Below are 19,946 nucleotides of genomic sequence, written 5' to 3'. Positions count from 1 at the left end.
TGAAGAGCCAGGACGGCCTCCCCTTGTTGTGCAATGGAGCGATCCGGCGGCGGATGAAGTCCGCCCCGATCATCTCGAGGGTGAGCCCGGCCTCGGTGAGCCGAAGAATCCTGGTGGTGGCAATCGTGAGCTTCTTGTCGTCGGCGTCGACGTCGCTCCAATCTCTTCTGCGGACCGGCGGCGCCCGGCGAACTTCGTAGAACGCCGGCGGGTCCTTCTCTTCGATCCAGCACCACCGGCCCCGCCATTCTTCCCACCTCTCCTTCATGGCGCCATCCGGGTACGCTCCCTTGGACCTTGGGATCCAGGTGATGCAACCAGAAATGGCGCCTCCCGTTTGGATCCGAGGGAAGAAGTAATGGCAGAAGAGCGCCGTGTTGGGGTGCACCCCGATGAAACCCTCGCAGAGGTGCGCGAAAAGGGCCATGCACACCACCGCATTCGGGGTGAAATCCAAGAGGCGGAAGCCAAAGGTATGCATGATGTCGCTGAAGAAATCGGAGAAGGGAGGACAAAGCCCGCAGGAAAAATAGTCGACAAAGAAGGGGTACCGATTTGGGGCAGCCTCGGCGCAGTTGGCGGGGATGACGCGCGTGGCTGGATGCCCCGACTTCTCTCCCCCCGTCTTCACCCCCCACAGGGGCTTGAAGGCTTCCCGAAGCTCGAACACGTCAACTGTCGAGGGGAAGAAGGCGGACAGCGTCTGCTGCACCGCCAGCGCACTCTCCGGCGGCTCTGCCGCTCCGGCATCCTTGGCCACTCCCTTGCCCTTGGTGAATTTTTGCGCCATGGCGGCTGGGGGAGGGGGGGCAAGAAACAGAGGACGGCGGGAACACAACGACGACGAGCAAGAGCGAAGCTTGGGGAAGAAGAGGAAGGCGAACAGAGACTTCCGAGATTGGGGTTGAGCGAAGGGTAAAAGGAACAGTGCGCCCGCGGTTATCCCTTTTTATGGGGAAGGTGCGGGTCCCGCTTCCCATTTACTGCGATGTGATGCATGCATGCAGGAACCGCCCCACACAGGCCGCCGACATCACGCGCGCCCCTCCACGTCGCGCATTCAACGCGGGACGTGGGAAGCACAGCGCGCGAAAAGTTTTACCGCGGTAAAAACCACCCCGCCTGCCCGCGCACCGTTTTGGGCCTGGCCCAACAACGTGTCGCGCTTATGTGTGGCCCAGGCCCGGGGGCTCCTGTCGGTGTACAAAAGAAGGGGCACACCTTTGTACCCCTTTACCTGTGCACGGGCAGCCGGAGCCGCGCCCACGGCCACACCAAGCAGAGCAGGGGAGGTGAACCAAGGCAAAACCGAAGCCAAGATAGCCAGGACAATGCCAAGACCAAGAACGCAAAGAAGCAGAGTGGCGGAGCAGTTTCCCCCGGCAAGACCCTTGCCGGGGCAGCGCGCCCAAACACCAACAGGGCGAGCCACCCTTGAGCCCACGTCCCCAACACCATCAGCCACGTGGGGCCAGGGCTCGGGAGGCACCTCCGTGGTGGCATGCAGATCTTTGTGAAGACATATTCAAGATCAGATGAGGATTAGAAGACAACGATCCTCGACAAGATCCTTGCCGAGGAGAGCCACAAGAACCCCGGCAAGATTCTTGCCGGGGACGACAGCGCGCCACGGCAAGACCCTTGCCGGGCCCCCCGGCAAGGCTCTCGCCGAAGACGCCAGCGGGGCCACTGCCAGACCCGCACCAACCAAGTCTCCACCGTCGTTCGCATGCAGCTGCCAGCCCAAACCAGCTGGGCAGGCACCTGCATGGCAACATGCAGCTTCCACGCCAACTCAGCAGGCGCCTGAGTGGCGGCATGTAGATCTTCGTGAGGACCCTACCACCGCGCCACCTCAGCTGCCTGCCTGCCTACATGGCGCCGCACGCATCACTGGCCAGGGCGCGTGTCGAAGCGAGGAGGAGCGGCGACGGACGGGACGGGCCTCGCCCCCGTCCCCGATAAAGCTAGGGGACACCTCAGCGGTCCATTAAATGCGACTTGTCCTGTAATACGAGCGATAAGCTCGCAATACTGTGCGCCTTTCCACCTCCTGTATGCCACTGTGGCAGCCCCTTTCGCCTATAAAAGGAGGCCCATGGCATACTGGAGGAGGATTCGGCTCTTTGGAACCACGCGCTCACCATAGCTAGTTCGAGAGCTCAAGAACTCTCTGAAATATACCCACCAATGCAGGACTAGGGTTTTACGCATCCTCGCGGCCCGAACCTGGGTAAACGATCCTTGTGCTGACTACTGATCCTGCTCTTCTTGCAACCCTGCGCCCCGGCAACCGTAGTAGGGATTCTTGTGATCCCATAGGTGTCGTTCCACACTGACACACTCTCACTCTAGGGATCGACAATATGAAATAAACACATGCACATGCTAGAATTCAATAGAGTATGGGTGTTTGATAGACCGATTTTCGTCCATATGCAATTTGCAAAATTCATGATCTCATCCAAAAATTATAATAACATTTATATTTTAATTTAATGCGTAGAACTGCCTTTTACACGTAGATGCACTATGCCTCGGCCCGTTGTCACAAACACGCTATATATCTCTCTATCTACCGCATAAGTGCACACACTTTATATGCATCGGCATTTCTCTTTCACACATGCTCACAATCTCTCTCGGGGTGTCGGGGAGTCTCACGCACATGCTCTCTCTGTATCTCTCTCTCTTTCTGACTACTATGTACCACTCTTTTCACTAATCTTAGTTGGAAAACACTATTTCTCTCACATGCATATATACACACGCATGGTCTCTACTAGCCCTCTATACGCACATATATGTGCCTACGTGTCTCTCGCACGCACATTATCTTTAGGCCTCTCTCGCACACATTGCCCCCCAGACACACCTCTCTCTTAGTTGTTGGTAGATATGATTCCATCATATCATTCGGTAGGATATCCCTGACTGTTAGGCTGGATGGTAATACGAGGCAAAGTTTTACCCTAGTTCGGACCCTTGTAGTTGAGGAAAAAGCCTACTCCTGATACTGTATATTAGTGATAGGGGTGTGTACAAAGTACACGTGAATACCAGGCATTGTGCATGTGTGTATACTATCGACGAACTAGCCCCCAAGCTTCTATAACATACTGGGGGCCTAGGGTTACAAATCATATATAGTCGGCTTATCACCAGTGGGGATAGAGTCCTCCGTGACTCTGGTAGCTAGCTTCGTGTTGTACGCTGAGTACTCCACATGGGTCTTCGTATAATGCGTCTCGATCCAACCTATGTGGCGCGGGATGGAACCGACCCATGAGTCCTCATGTTGACCCACCACAACTAGAAATGATGTGCCCACAACACCACACACGCAATCGGCCACTAAGAAAATAAGCATATACAATAGTACAATGTTATACATGAAAGTTAATTGCATGGTGCATCCAAAAATATTTGTTCTGCATTGTGAATGTTTATATATTCTCCTAAAATATTAGTCACGGGAAAGATAAACGAAGGGCATATCTCTCCTTGTCTCCACCGGACATCCCCTCTTTCTATACCACTTTCACGTACGCACACAAACTATCTCTCGGCCCTCTAAAAGTATGCATGCCCATGACACATTCACGCGTGACGGTCACTATATTTCAAGGTAAAGCACTATACGGTCACTGGACTTCAAAATATGCTCATTACGGTCACCGTATACATTCTCGTGGTGATCATACGGTATCTAGCTCACGATATGTCTCCGTATTTCTTGATGACACTGGCGGACTTTGCATTTGATGCGTGCTCCGTATTTTGTTGACGACACTTACGGGCATTGTATTTGAAGCGAAAGCATGATATGGTCACTTGACTTCAGAATAAGCTCATCACGGTCACCACATACATTTTGTCATGCTAACCAACATTTGGTTGGATGGTTAGGAGGACAGTGGTTTGTCGAGCCCACCAGGGTTAAAGTCCCGGTGCTTGCAGTATTTTCGGCGATGTGCGTTCAGTGGGAGGACACGTTCCACTCGATTACGAGGCACCTATGGTGACTTCGTAAAATCTCAAGATCATATGCTGGCTCACTCTCTCGAAGTTGCTCATAGGGGTAGGGTCTGCGTGTGTGCGCTTATAGCGGTGAGTGCTTGCACGTATATATGAGCCCTTGCGTCTGTACCGTGTTAAAAAATACATGTCATGATTATACGGTCACTGGCTCACCCGTACAACTCCATATTTTGTTGATGACACAATCAATTGACCAGTCAAAGGTTCCACGTGGCGCAACTAGTGTTGCACCATCGGGGCGCGTAACCGTGGGGCCCACCTGTCAGCTCGTATATGAAAGAAAGAAATGGTAGTTTGAGTCTGTACTGTGTTAATAAAATACATTTTAGGGTGATCATACGGTCACTGGCTCACCATACAGCTCCGTAATTTGTTGATGACACGATCGATTGACCAGTCAAACGCTCCACATTTAGCAGCGCACATTATCATAGGGCCCACCCGTCAGCACGTATATGAAGGACAGAAATGGTAATAAATTAGTGATCGGTGGGTACTCGAAGTCGTGAGACCTCTGGTTGGCAGTTGCCGGCGGTTGGGGGGGGCGGGCGCGTTGATTGGGCGGTGGGGTGGGGACCGCCGGAGAAAAAGCTCGGCGCGGGGGGCCTAGAGGGATGGCCGGTGTGGCGGCGGACCGGCGGTGGGGAGTGGTTTTGGGGCGGGCGGGGCGGCGTGGCGGCGCGGGCCGGCCGTGGGCGGCGGGGGCCGGTGGTTCGGCCGGTGGTGGCTGGCGGCTCAGGAGGGTGGAGTTTGATGATAAACTGCAGGCCCTTGATTTCGTATCCAACGGCTGGAAAATCTAATGACCAGAGATGAAAAAGTCAGTCGATTGACGTGTAGCCTCACCCTGCACGTACACATGCACGCACACAAGACACGCATGCATGCAGGCGTGCAACACTGACACGTACACATAACGAACACACGCACACATGTAGGCATGCAACACTGACACGTACACATGCACTCATGAACACACGCACGTACACACACATGCATGCAACACTGAAACGTACCCTTGCACGCACGCAACACTCGCACGTCTGCATGCACACATCACATGACGCAAGACACACGCTCAACGTATATGTGCACGCACCCTTTGTTAAGGACATGGATTGTTACGGGTCTTAATCAATCTTATCTGTGATAAGCAGAACATTGATGTTTGCAGCGGTCTTTATGAATCACAACGCATCGAACGGGCTATCAACATAGTAGGCTTATCAACATGGCAAGGATGACATCACACTCAATGAACAATCATCGGTTTATGAAATGCCCACTTCTGACCGCCCTGGCCCACCAAAGGTTCCTCTGTTGTGCGCTGCCTGCGTTGGGTCACTGACATGCAGGCCATGTACCCAAAGAGCCCACACGTCAGTGGAAGAACGGCGCGGTGTCCTACGTCAGAGTCGAGGGCGTCACTCGCTGCACGCCCAGCTGAACACACCTCCTTGCCGCATTCAAACGCCTCCATGAAACCCGCCCGTGTGGAAGCCGAGAAACCCACTCTGGACACACGTCCGTTCATGACCGGGCCGGAATTAAACGCAATGCCAGCCAAGCTCCTCCCGTCCGCCGTCTATTTAATCTCCTATTTAAACGAGACCAAACGCCGACCAAGAATCGCACACCTCCGCCGCTCCCCTATCTCCTCCTTCACCATTTTGTCCACTCTTACAATGGCTTACGAAGAGTAGTTATTCCGCACAAGCCATTTGTCTAGGTTTGTATCTCTCTCATACACCCACATAGGTGGGGGACGTGCACGAAGAGAAGAGGTGCACGCACGATGCACGTACTCCCGTCTCTTTCCCAACCACACCCGCGCGGGTACACGGTGGAGCTCATTTCTGTACGAAAAGGCAGCCCATGTGGTAATTTGACCGTGTACTGGTTGTCCACTTGGTGGAGGGAGAATTCTACCACGGGTGAACAAACAAATTGCGACTTAACGCGTTATGTTAAAAAAGAGGCAAACCATGTGGGGCCTACCTTAGAGGCAAGGCTCTATACACTGGAGTACTTTTGATGTGTCCCGTCAACTCGCAGAACGAGGAGAAGCTTGCTTAGTACGCTGTCTCCCCCGCCCACGGGCGCGGTGGCTCACAGGATGAGGTGAAGCTTGCTTACTAGTAGTACTACTATACGCCTTACGCCCGCTCCCTCACCCACGCACGTGGTGGCTCGCAGGACGAGGAGAAAATTTTACTACTCCCTCTGTTTACTCCTCGTCCCTACTACCTTGGTTAGAGAGATTATCATATTGTTTGGAATATATATGTCCTTTAGTACTCCCTCCATTTACTTATACAAGGCCACTATAAAAAAAATACATTTTGCATCTATACAAGGCCACAAATAGTAATCAAGACAAAAGTTACTACTCCCTCCTTTCCAGTTTATGGCTCAATTTCAAAATCTCTCCAACCAAGGTACACGGTGAGTGGTCGAATTAATTTCGTACTCCTAGTTTGCACAAGTAATTAGTACGCTCGTTTTTCTCAAGAAGTTATGTTTACCGAGGCATTAATTAGAACGAATGCATGAATGACCACTAAATTTCCATGAACTTCTACATGCATTGGTGAGTTTTCACTTGACACTGCTTGCATCGGGTGATCTAACGCACCTCGAAATCCAACATGTGATGGTACTACTACTAGTAGTAGAATTGAGACTTATAAAACAGAAAAATGAATGTTTTTTAGATGAGCCCTATAAACCCTAGTGGGTACGTACTACGTAAAATCAGATTTTCCTAAAACTAAGTCGCTCAACCTTTATTTGCTTGTTTCCTTTCCAGCCTCCTTGCCTCGAACAGACTATGCCAAACTCCACTGCCTGCCGCGCGGGAAAAGACCCGCCCTCGCCTTTTTTAGTCCGGGTTTGTATCGATGGATCGCGTGAAGCAGCAAAAACCCAAGCCGTGTCTTGTCCTCCTCCGTCGACGCTCGCTTTCATGAATTCTGTACTTCCTGTCGCCGACATGTGGGACATATAGCAACCGGGTCGACGTGTCAAGCACCAAATAACAGTGCAGAACAGCAGGGGGCACGCACCCCAGTCGTACCTCCCCAGTAGTAGTAGTAATGAGCAATGAGACGTCAAATCACAATGCCGCACCTTCCCAGATGGACGAAGCAACCATTATTTCACACTTCGGTTCGCCATCATCTCAAACCACGTAGTATTGCTTCTGTCTCAAGAGGGACACACACATCGCCTTGGTACATCATGACACGTGGGACCGCATGACAGGCCATGCTCCCCCGCTGATCGCTCGGTAAAATCACCTCATTTTTACTACTATACTTCCTCTGTATTGGTTTACATGGCATGCATGTCGTTCTAGGTTGAGAATTTAACTGGCTATATATGTGATGAACAGTATATGTTTAGAAACTACAACCGCTTAATAATCCAATGATATTCTTCTTGTGACATAGTAACTCATATTTAGTTAGTCAAATGGATGACCTAGAACTACGTGCACACCCTATAAACCGAGACGCCTAAAAAAATGAGACGGAGAGGGTAGTTCAGTACGTATCTTTTTAGATCAATATAGTCGGGATTCACCAAGGAGCAAAACCAAGTGGTAGGATGCACCTGTCGTGTTGGCGTGGCGACTCAAGCAGGGTCAGTCCGCACACGAAATGGCGACACACTTAACAGGACCCCTTTGGCCGACATGTGGCTCATCCACCGTCTTGTTCCATGTGCGATGCACAAAATTACAGTTCGGAGCAGCGGTTGGAATTGGAGGCACCCCGGTCGTAGCGCCGCAGTAGTAGAAAATGAGCGATGAGGGGTCAAATCACAAAGCCCCACCTTTCCCGCATTAAGCTGGACGGACGAAGCAACAATCATTACAATCTAGGGCGCAAGAGCGTAAAGAAAAGAGAAAACCAATGATGCGTGCGGCAGCTACCTAGGGCACCCTAGGGTAGGGGTCTCCACTACAGATCATTTTTTTTTAAAGCGCCTCCACTACAAATCGGCTTCTCCCTCGTTCTCTTGAAGAAAACCGATGATGCGTGCGGCGGTAGGGTTTGTAGGAGTGCTACTATGGCGTGCTGGGCCACGTCGTAGTAAACGGGAGAGGGATTGAGTTTGAGTCGACGCATTACTATGTGTGGGCCGCTTGGTTTTAGGGGAACGAGGCAGCATTTTGGGTTCGGGGACTAGTGGAGATATAGTACATACAAAAAATTGTGGACGTAGGTTCGACCGAAAGGCAATGATGCATGGGCCCTGCATTTTGATATACCCGGGTCCGCGTGAAATTTGCTACTCTACTCAAAACTAGTAAGGTACACATGCATTGAATGCATGAGATTTCGAAACCAAATTATGAATAAATACACACTATAGCATGTAAAGCTTTGAGTCATATATGCATGATGTAGATGTTCGTTTAGTTCTTATAGTTCATCTCATTCAAAATCAATTATTTTTATAAACATGTTAAGATTCATGGGGTTGTGCATTGTAAAGCACAAAGTAAAAAAACAAATAATGGCAATTCATTTAGAAAAAAAATCAATTATGATACGGAAGATTCTAGAACAAAGGAGAAGTGCTTGTGTTTTGAGGTTTGTGCATTATGCTTAAGTTCAACCATGGAGTCTTCTAAATTGTACATGTGGCAGATCCGGTGGAATGTTGATGATATCCAACGACCAGTAGTGCTCGGATTTGCCATCTCTGCACTGTCGGATTAGCTTCATTCAGCGACCATCTTTCAAGTTATTCGCACACTATATAGTTCTTGTGCCATAGTTGCATGTCTTGGAAAAAAGCTACTAGTGGGTTGTACTAGCTATTTAGGAATAGAAGATGTATACATGGAAGTTGTAGGGAAAGAGATGACATGGAGTATCTCAATTCCTATGAGTAGGGATTGGAAAAGAGATGTCATTTGGTTCACATCATAGGAACTTTTCTATTGAATCTAGAGATGACATGTATCTCAATTCCTATGAGGAGGGATTAGAAAAGAGATGTAATTTGGTTCATATCATAGGTACTTTTCTATTGAATATACGCTAATGTTTATTTTCCTTTGAAATTATGGGAGTATAGGAATCCATTCATATGAACCAAGTGGCTCTAAAGCTATAGAAATGACATCATGTTTATTTCCTTTGAAATGTGGAGTATATGAATCTATTCCTATGAACCAATTGGCTAAAGGAGAAAATCCTATAAAATTCATATCATATAGAGTTCCTATAATATTCCTCCACACCAAAGGATGGTTGAAATTGCTGCAGGTGATACGATGGTTTTTCTTTGTAGACTCCTCCCCCATCTTTATAGTTACCTCTCGAAGATGAATGAAATGATATATACAGGGTATTCTACATGTGCAATTTGGTACACGAAAACTAGGTAAAACTTTGCGAGGTTCGAATTTTCAATAAGGCTATATGCACTGCATTTTGGAACAGAGGGAGCATATGGCAGTTGCTAACACTCACGTGGAAGATTTGTGTGTAGGAGGAGTGGCTGTTCTGTTAAATGACATGGCAAAACTGACACTGTCGGATGTCGATCTAATGGTTCTTACGGCGTTCGTCAGGAAAAGGCTTGTGTCGAACGTTTGTCGGATAATGATTTACAGACACATGCATTGCATTGATACGTGCCCCCCTCTCTCTCACGCACACGCACCCTCCCGAGTCCTCTCGCACCCACCGTCTATCTGCAGGTAGACATCACACACATATGTGCTCTTCACATCCTACCCTCAGAACTTCTAAAAAACAAAAGACGTCACGCACATTTTATTTTAGCTCACACGTCACACACTTATACTATTACTCTTGTGGCGAATGTTCTTTGGGCATAGTATATTGTACTCTCACGAAGAGAAGCGGTGCACGCACGCACTAGTTCTCTCACACCCACTCGCGGGTACACGTAGGAGCGCATTTTTTGAAGCTGGCACACCAAAATCACTCCACTATATATATAAGCAGTAGCCTTAGCGCTTGCGTTACTAGGGTTCCTCTCGTTCACTCTCTCATGCTCTCCAGATCTAAGCAAGACATAGGTGGCCACACTCTCTCTCTCAGCTCACGGCGGGTCACAAATCCGGCTGGACAACCTTGACCGGGGCAGGGGTGTAGGTGCATCGTTCACGTTGTCGTCGGCGGAGAGGGAGGAGACCAACGGCTGCCCGCACGTCCCGATCAGCGGCCGTGCCGTTCTCTCCGAGAGAGCGCCCGCTCCGGAGGGCCTCTGACCCCTTCTTCCTCCCTACGGTATTGTGGCCAAGATGCGGCCTCCCGACACCGTCTTTGCCACATGCCGACGACCCTCAGGTATATATTCCTTCGAAACCTGACTTGCTCTACTGCCCCAGCTCCCCACTTGGCTTCGTGTGGATCTTTTTCTACTTTTGTCCGCTGTTCCAAAGCCACCTATACTTTTACTATTATTAGAGGTAAAGCTAGTTCATACAGTCGACTCTAAGAGTTGGTTCAAATACGGAAGAAAGTGGGAAAGCTGTAGTATGAATCTAGGACTTGGTTCTAAGAGGAAACGGGGGAAAGTAGTAGATACTGGCTACCCAACTGGTCTCTTGGTTGAAAAGACGAAGAAAGCATGGTGGATGGCGAAGGGTGGGGAGAAGTAGACCTATCTCTTGGTTGAAAAAGGAAAGAAAGTGACGGGTGTTGGGGGACAAGCAAATGAGAATGAGAAGGTCTAGATTTCCTGTGCTCACATAGGAAAATGTCGCCGAGGAGATAAAAAATGGGACAAATGCAGACATGCTGCCTGAGTGTTTGCCGCTCTCGGCAACCACATCTGCCTCACCACTTTATGCCCCTGCCGTCCCTACGCCCATATCGCTACCGTTAATGTAAAATCACATGAAGCATTAAGCAATGCCACCTAATTTCACTATAAGTAATGGTCTAGTGCCGTCGATAAATTGAAGCAATGCCACCACCATTTTATGAAGTGCTTCCGTCTTGCTTTATTTCCCATGAATTGTGTTTTTGCAGTTACACTTAAATCTCACACCGCTAACATTGCTTCATCCCAGTGGAACTGCACAAATTTGATTGCACATTTACTGACCATGTGCTACTCTCATGACAGTAATACTAATGCTATTGTTTTGCATGTTAATCTAGTGGCAGTGTTGATGTGATGTGATGCTACTTACTTAAGGACACTTTCATACTGTCAATCTAGTGCCAATTATAACACAATAGATGCTGTTGTTAATCATACGCCACTGCAAATATCTATCACTGTTTAAATAACCGTATTTTGTATTTACGCAAACAGGGATGTCTGTCTCCATATCGTTTCGGGATGTCTGTCTCCGTATCGTTTCTATTCGCGCAATCAAAAGCACACACCTCAGTTTTAGTAGAACTGCGCAAAATGAGATGGCTATCCCTCATTGCCATCGTCTAACCACCCGTCTTCCAGGTATTCCTATATTGGTAGTTACTAGGTAGAATGACCAACGCAATATAAAAGAAGTTAATTCGTACGTTTTACTTCCTGCTGCAGTGTAGGGACGAGCGAAATGCACTTTCTACTAGTTCATCATTGACCGAGGACTAGCTGGCACGGCTGCATGGCGGTTTTTTGGATAGGTGCGCGGACAAAAGGCATTGTGGTCTGCTTATTTCTGCAAATAGCGGTGCTTAAATTTAGTGGAATGCACAAGACTTTTAGCTGGTCAGTACACTACATGGTTCAGTTCAGCATTCCAGCTGAGAACACAATTATAATTGGTTATTCCGGAATGAGAGAACCTAACCCTGGATGGTGGCAACAAGAAAAAACCAGAGTGAACTCCAGGAAATTTAAGCCTGCCAGGAGGCCCTTTGCTCAGAGAAGCCTTGCTTGTTTTTTCCTGATTTGTAAACCTTCTCACAACTTTGTCTTTTGCTGTGAACTAGTATATGTTTGTTATGTTCTATGAATCATTGAGATGTATAAAATTGCTTAACTTGTGCTTTTCAAGTTTTTTATGAAGCCGAGTTTAATGTGAGTGTTCCACATGAACGCTGGACTACCGTGTGAATGTTTGGAATTTACATTGTGGCCTCAGTTAACTGCATGAACCACTGTAACAAGATACATAGTTGCTTATATGTCAGACAGCAGATTGTTGATTGTTAGCTGGTCGATAGCCTAGTGTTGAAGCGAGCTGAGCCAATGTGCCGTGTTTTGCACAACTGCTTACAAGTGGGGTAGCACCAATAGTGTTTACAAGTACTTATGTATACGTCAGCGCACAGTTCTCGAACGAGTACTCTATTTCATCAAAACACACACTGCTCGTATGATAAACCGTGACAACTTATGTCTTACCATGCCATATTCATGAAAAAACTAGTGAGGACGCATCTGTTTCGGCAACAATTACGATGGTTCTCACATGATTCATGGGCACACAAAAGTAGCAGTTGTGCCCATAGACGGATTCAAACAGAGTACTAGCCCCAGAGGGCTCGATAATAGGAATGGTTCGGATAATTAGACACAATCCAAACTACTATTAAACACTAGCTGGGGAAACTATTTCATGCCTCGATCTAATTTGGGCTGGACACAAGACGGACCTTGCCATGAACATCATCGAGGACGTCCGGCAGTAGCTCAATCCTGTGAACCTTCATGAAGACAACCTTGTGGCCTTGCCACTCATAAAATTGTTTGTGGAGGCATGCCACGTCATCTTCCTGCGTAAGCTTGACAAGAACAGTATGCCTCACAAACGAAGGAGTAGCTTTGAACTTCTTGTGCTTCAGTACACCCTGGACAACACGCCTGACAACAGTGAGGCTGGAATACAACTCTTCATTGGTATAAGCGCAAATGGCTTCCAGGATCTAACAGCCTAAAAACTCTGTTTTCCCAGTGTGTAGATTCAGGTCATCCGCCTCATAGCGAGTGACATGTACAACCACACAATCCTTGTCTGCATCAGGGCTCTAATTGAAACAAAAACAAATTCTGAATTACTTTCCAGTATAAGAAACACAAGTTATTTAAACCACTATGTATTGCATGGCATCAAAGCTAATAAAATTTTGCATTATTCATCACCACATACTTAGATGAAAAACCACAATCGAGATCGGCAAAGAAGAAAATCACCTTGGGCAGCTCAGCGGGGGGGGACACATCCTCGAAGCGGGAAAACTGCTCCTGCAGTGCCACGGGGGTTGTAACCTCAAACTGGGCGTTGACCATCTCAGTAGTGGCCGTGAGCGTATCTGGGGTCGGCTCGGTGGTTGCCTCCATCTTCTTGGAGCTCTCTGTCTCGTGGGGATCAGCCTCCCGCGTCTGCTCCTATATCGACAGATCTTTGCCTGGTTCTCCTTGGTCCATCATGAAACTGACGAATACTAGGAGACCACTGAAAGGAAAACACAATCACAATGGCAATGAAACAAAAAAGAGAGTGAGGATCGGTTACTGCTTTGCAAAAGTTTTTTTTTCTTTGAACGAAAATATACCAACATCACGGATCCGCTTACCTTCCCTTCGTTGGGAGAGAAGAACAGTGGCAGATGCGAGTGTTGCCTTTCTGGAGGACGGTGAGGGAGAAGGGGATTCAACGAAGAGTGAAATGATGGTTGCTTCGTCCGTCAAACTTAGACTGCGGGAGGTGGGGTTTTGTGATACGACGGCTCGTTATTGCCGCGCTACGACCGGGGTGACTCTCCGCCTGCATACTGCCTTCTAATTTGGTGGATGGCATTTGGGCCCGCGCGTTGCATGGCCCGCATGTCGGTGAACAAAAGTATAACGGCATTCAGTAGAGGGAGACGTTGATGACCTAGGAGGAGCCAAAAGCGGTATTGTATCCACTGTACTAGTAGTAACTGTTTTTTTGGGTAGCTGTAGAGTGTCTCCACTGTACTAGTAGTAATTGTTTCTCTGGGCCCAAGACAAAACAGCCCATCCACCCTAGTAAATAGTAAAATCAATTCAAAAGTCCATATATTTAGTAAATGAGAGGCGCTACCCACACCCAGCACACCGCCCCCGAAAAAAAACCTGGGTGTTCTTCTTCCTCCTCACTCCCACCCACCTCACGTCAGCTCGCTCCACTCATACCCCCAAATCCCTCACCTCACTCCTACAGAAAACCGCAGCTCCCCTTCTTCCTCACTACTACAGAAAAACCCCAGCCCCCCTTCTTCTTCACTCGCACTACAACTAGGCTCGTCATTCGTTACTCTGCTCAAATCCGTGAGCGCGACGCGACGCCCTCGAGGAAAATGGAGTCGGCTGACCCCAGCACCAAGAAGATGAGGCTCCCGCCAGCGGCGACGCCTGTTGTAGATCCCGCACCCGGCAGCACGGGGAGAAGCGGCGACCCCGCCCCCATCGGATCCCAGGAACCAGTAGAATCTCGGGTGGACCGCATCAGCGATCTCCCGGACGCCGTCCTTGGGGAGATCATCTCGCTTCTCCCCACCAAGGATTGCTGCCGCACCGAAGTCCTCTCAATTCGGTGGCGCCCTCTATGGCGTGCCCTGCCCCTTAATCTCGACTGTCGTCAGCTATCTCTCCTCAATGATTTTGAAATCCCCAGAGCCATCATCTCCTCCCACCAGGGCTCCGTTCAAAGCCTCTGGATCCCATCATGCTACCTGAGCATGCATACCATGCCCTGCACGGTGGACGCCTGGCTGAAATCCCCTGAATTCACAGAACTACAGCTGCTTGAGTTCTACTATTCCCCTGGAAATCACCTACCAGATACCGAACGCCATCTACCTGTTCCCTCAGCACCAATGTCCATCTCGCGGTTTTCCTCGTCTCTCCACACCGCCACCTTTGCGCTGTGCGACCTACCAGACAATCTGGTACTAAACCTTCGACTCCCATTTCTCAAGAAACTTTCACTTGTGCGGGTTCGTATATCGGAGGCCTCATTGCACAGCATCATCCACTCCAGTTGCCCTGCCCTGGAGTGCTTGGTGCTTGTTTTCACAGTTAGAATCGGTTATCTCCAAATAAAGTCACCTAACCTTGTAAGAATTGGAATTTCTGTTGACGGAAGGCAGCTCATCATCCAAGATGCCCCTTCACTTCAAAGGTTGTTCCTTGATTCTAGTTATTCACCATTGCAAATAACCGTCCTCTCTGCGCCTAAACTGGAGACCTTGGGTGTAATACATGATCTCTGTGCTCATTTCAATATGGTGTTTGGCTCCACATTTCTTCAGGTACTTTATATTATCATCTACACTTGTAACCATAAGCTGCATTTTAAATTTCTGTGCATAAGTTATATGTCATCTTGGAGTACACATTTTGTACTAATAATATGTTCTATGCTCAATGAAGAGTTTCTCCATGGATGGCCTATCAATGGTGCTGGATTCTGACAAGATTTTATATATCCAAATGAATAGTTTTGATCTGAACAAGATTATTGGCTTGCTGCAATGCTTTCCATGTCTGGAGAAGTTGTATATAAAGGTGATAATTTCACGCACACTGGAAGCCCGCACATAGTGTACTAGAATTAACCGTTCAGCTGTTGCTCTTTCGACACTCTTTTTTTAGACCTTAACTGTTTTCAATTTTCATGTCTATTTAGGCAACAGGACGGGGTAAGAAAGTTATATCCAATCGGTGGATTCGTAAGCATCGGGATTTTCTCACTTCTCATGAGATTCGATTGAAGACAATAACGCTAGAACGATATGTAGCCAACCGTGCAAACACTAGATTTGTCACATTCTTCCTGCTGAATGTGAGGTTACTATTGTCCATCAGGCTTAAGTTTATCAGCATCATGGTTTTGACGGATGGGTATGTGGAAGAGCAAAAAAAGGATTTCATGTGGGCAAAAGAGCTTCTGAACGTGTCGGGCTTCTATTTACAACATATTGTGGTCATAATCCAGTAAATTTTACGACCCAGGATGTTCATTCTATGGACCTGACCGATCCATTTGACTGTGACCAGCGAAAACAGTGCTGGAGTTAGATATTGTTGCCCTTTTCAACCTGGGTTTTTTTGTAAACATGATGAACAATTAACCCTCGTGCTTTTGTACAGTTTGTAAGCTGGAGTTAGATGTTCTTGCCCTTTTCAACTCGGCTGTGACTGTCATATTTTCTTTGAAGCAAGGCAAATGGCTTGCCAGTCGTTTAATTTAGAGTGAAATATTGTAACAACTAACAAATCCCAACCAAGGGAAATAACATCACTCTCGCCGACTTCTTGAGCTCACTGTGCATTACAGAAGCCAAGTGATTAGCCCCCACCAGCACCCACAAACTTATTTCGAACTAGCACATCAAATGGGCTGTAAATTTTCATAGGAAAGGCTGCATGACCGTGACAGATTTGGATTCGGACATTTGGGACCCGCGAGGAAATAGCCTATCCAAGGTGGTGTCGACTTACTAGCCAGTCAACAAACGATTCTGCCTACCAGCCGTTGGATTGACATCCAACATCTGTCGTGTATCTTCTACCTCTTGTCTTCTTCTTCATCCAGCCACCCAAACCAAACCACCCCGTCGGCTCCTCCTGCTCCCGCCTCCCATGGCTGGCTGCGCCTCCGCCGCCCTACCGTACGTACCCTCCAACGTTGGTCAGTCCCTCCCTCTATTCCCCCACACGTCCTGTTATTCTCCGGCGACGTCAGCCCAACACGCACCCGCAACCGAACCAGTCAACCCTCGTACTCCCCTCCGCCTGCGACTGGACCGGCGCATCTTCCACGTCTCCTGTTCGTTCCGTCCGAGGCCTTGCCGTCGTCCTCCGCCTTGCGGCCTTGGTTTGCTCGCCGTGCACAGTGCGCCGCCCTCTTGCGTTGTCAACGTCGTCAACAACCGAGAGAAACAAGGAGATGACTGTACGTGGAGAGGATGACAGTAGGGACCCACCAGCGTCATGGCAGTACGCAAGCAAGTGCCTCTATATTACAAGCCCAAAAATATAGTTCCTCCTAATGGTTGGACATCTGGGGCTCACGCCATTTTCAAAGTAGTCAATAAACGAGAGAATTACACTACGAGCGGCTGACACCAGGGACCCAGCAGGTCGCACAGTTTATTTTTTTTGAGGAACAAGCAGTTGTTATTTATACTAGTTTTAGCGACGGATCAGGGTAACAACGGGGCTGTGCGGGGGCTGTGGCCCGTCTAGCCAGGGTTTTATTTATGTTTACCACATCATGAGCCGAGTTGTGTTTTTTTCTTGCTGAAAATGGCTAGCCCAGTTCAATTTTTTTTAAAGAAATACCCAAACGAGGCCTACTTGCTTTATCAGCCCTGCTGGGCTGCAAATCTTTCAAGAAGGGGGGAGTTTCATTCGGTTTCACCAGAAATGGGTTGTACATTTTTAAAACACATCAAACCGGGAATTAGTTTCAATTTTGTTTCATTACAAGATTTTAAATTCCATTGATTTTTATGCGTGGACAATTATTTGGATTTTATATTTATATAAATTATTTTTCAAAATAGTTTGAATGTGAATCGATATTTCGGGATTAAAAACAGTTGACCGCACTGAAATATGCAAAATTTCGTATACTTTTTAACCGTGGCGACAATATGGGGTGTAATGCTAACAAAAAGAAGATGGGATCCAAAAAAATTCTTAAGAATTAGCAAATGGTCTGTACATTATTAGAAATAATGCACACGAGAGGAGTGACTATTGGATGTCCATCCAACGGCTGTCGTGCTTGTTCAATCTCTGCTCTTCCTGCTCTAGCCGCTCAAACAAGCGCCGGCGGGACTGCCTGCTCCCTCCTCCCGTGGTCGGCTATGCTGCCGCGCAGGCCTCACCGCCCCACCATACTCCCATCACTGGCCTAGCCATCCCTCTACTCACCCACACCTGCTATTATTCTCCGGGGATGGCAGACGAACCAGTAAACCCTCGTACTCTTCCGCGTGGGAAACAACTGTCGTGTCTTCCCTGGCTCCGTGTCGCTCCCTTCGAGGCCTCGCCGTCGTCCACCGCCCTGGTGCTCTCGGCGCGGGCTGGTCAACGTGGTCAATGAACGACATCCATCGGAAGTGGACTGTACATGGAGAGGCTGACAGCTGGGTCCACGGCCGCACGCAAGGAAATGCCTCCCTATTACGCGCAAAATAATGATTCCTCCACCTGACAGCTAGGACCCACGGGAAGGGCTTCTGTATTTCGCAAAAAAATGTTCCCCCCCGCTGATAGGTCGGACCCACCAGCTATATCTTCACATGCAAGGAAGTGCCTCCTTATTACACAAAAAAAATGAATACCCCTCTTCTAGCTGGGACCCACCATAGTGGGTGGCTGACTTGTGGGCCTACTAAGTTGACGGGGACGGAGGGCTTTGTCAACTTAGTCAATATGAACGATTCTAGCTCCAGTGACCGTACGATGTCCATCCAACGGCCACAGTGCTTCTTCAACCTCTGGTCTTCTTGCTCCAGCCGCCCAAAGCAGCGCCAGTCGTGCCGCCTACTCCTGCCTCCCATGGCCGGCTGTGCTGCCTGCGGAGGCCTCACCACCCCATACTACTCCCACCGCTGGCCCGGACATCCATAGACTCGCCCAAACCCCCTGTTATTATGCGGCGATGGCAGCCTCACACTGCAGCCGAACCAGTGAACCCTCGTACTCCTCTCCGCGTGGGCATCCACTGCCGCGTCTTCCCCGGCTCCGCGTCGTCCCCTTCCTAGGCCTCGCCGTCGTCCACCACCTTGGTGCTCTCGACGCGGCGTGGTCAATGTGGTCAATGACCGACTTCCATCGGAAGAGTACTGTACGTGGAGAGGCTAACAGCTGGGTCTACGGCCGCAGCTAGGTCCACGGCCACAACCCAGTTTTTTTGTGATTTCCCAAGTAAGTCGCTTTGCCAGGCCTGTTAGGCTACAAATCTTTCAAGACGAGGAGAGCTTCATTCGGCCGGCCGAGAAAATGGCCTATCAGTAATGAGAAATGCGCTATACATTTTTAAAACACATCAAACCGGCAATTAGTTTCAAATTTCTTTTTTTCATTTCGAGATTTTAAATTGCATTGATTTTTATGCGTGGACAATTTGTTGGATTTTATATTGATATACATTTATTTTTAAAATCAGTTTGAATGTGACTCGAAATTTCGGGATTAAAAACAGTTCGGACCACACCAAAATATGCAAAATTTCGTATAATTTTTTAACCGTGGCCACAATATGGGCTGTAATGCTAACAAACAGAATATGGGCTCCAAAAAAAACCTTAAGAATTAGCAAATGGGCTGTAAATTATTAGAAATAATGGCAGATGGGTTGTATGTTGTTTTCCACAGATTCGAGGCTTTCCTAAAAAAAGATTGACGCACAAGCAGTGACTGTTGGATGTCCATCCAACGGCCGTCGTGCTTCTTCAATCTCTGCTCTTCCTGCTCCAGCCGCTCAAACAAGCGCCGGCGATAGTGCCTGCTCCCTCCTCCCCGCGGCCGGCTGTGCTGCCGCGCAAGCCTCACCGCCCCACCGTACTCCTATCGCCGGCCTAGCCATCCCTCTACTCACCCACACCTGTTGTTATTCTCCGGCGATGGCAGACGAACCAGTAAACCCTCGTACAGTCGTACTCCCCTCCGCGTGGGAAACAACGGCCGAGTCTTCCCTGGCTCCGTGTTGTTCCCTTCCTAGGCCTCGCCGTCGTCCATCGCCCTGGTGCTCTCGGCGCGGTCTGGTCAACGTGGTCAACGACCGACATGCATCTGAAGTGGACTGTACGTGGAGAGGCTGATAGCTGGGTCCACGGCCGCACGCAAGGAAATGCCTCCTTATTACGCGCAAAATAATGATTCCTCCACCTGACATCTGGGACCCACCGAAAGGGCCTTTGTATTTCGCGAAAAAAAACGTTACCGCCGCTGACAGCTCGGACCCACCTGCTATA

The sequence above is a fragment of the Aegilops tauschii genome, chromosome 6, assembly GCF_002575655.3.
Source record: "Aegilops tauschii subsp. strangulata cultivar AL8/78 chromosome 6, Aet v6.0, whole genome shotgun sequence".
In the NCBI taxonomy this organism is placed as follows: domain Eukaryota; kingdom Viridiplantae; phylum Streptophyta; class Magnoliopsida; order Poales; family Poaceae; genus Aegilops; species Aegilops tauschii.
This window is presented reverse-complemented; position numbering follows the sequence as displayed.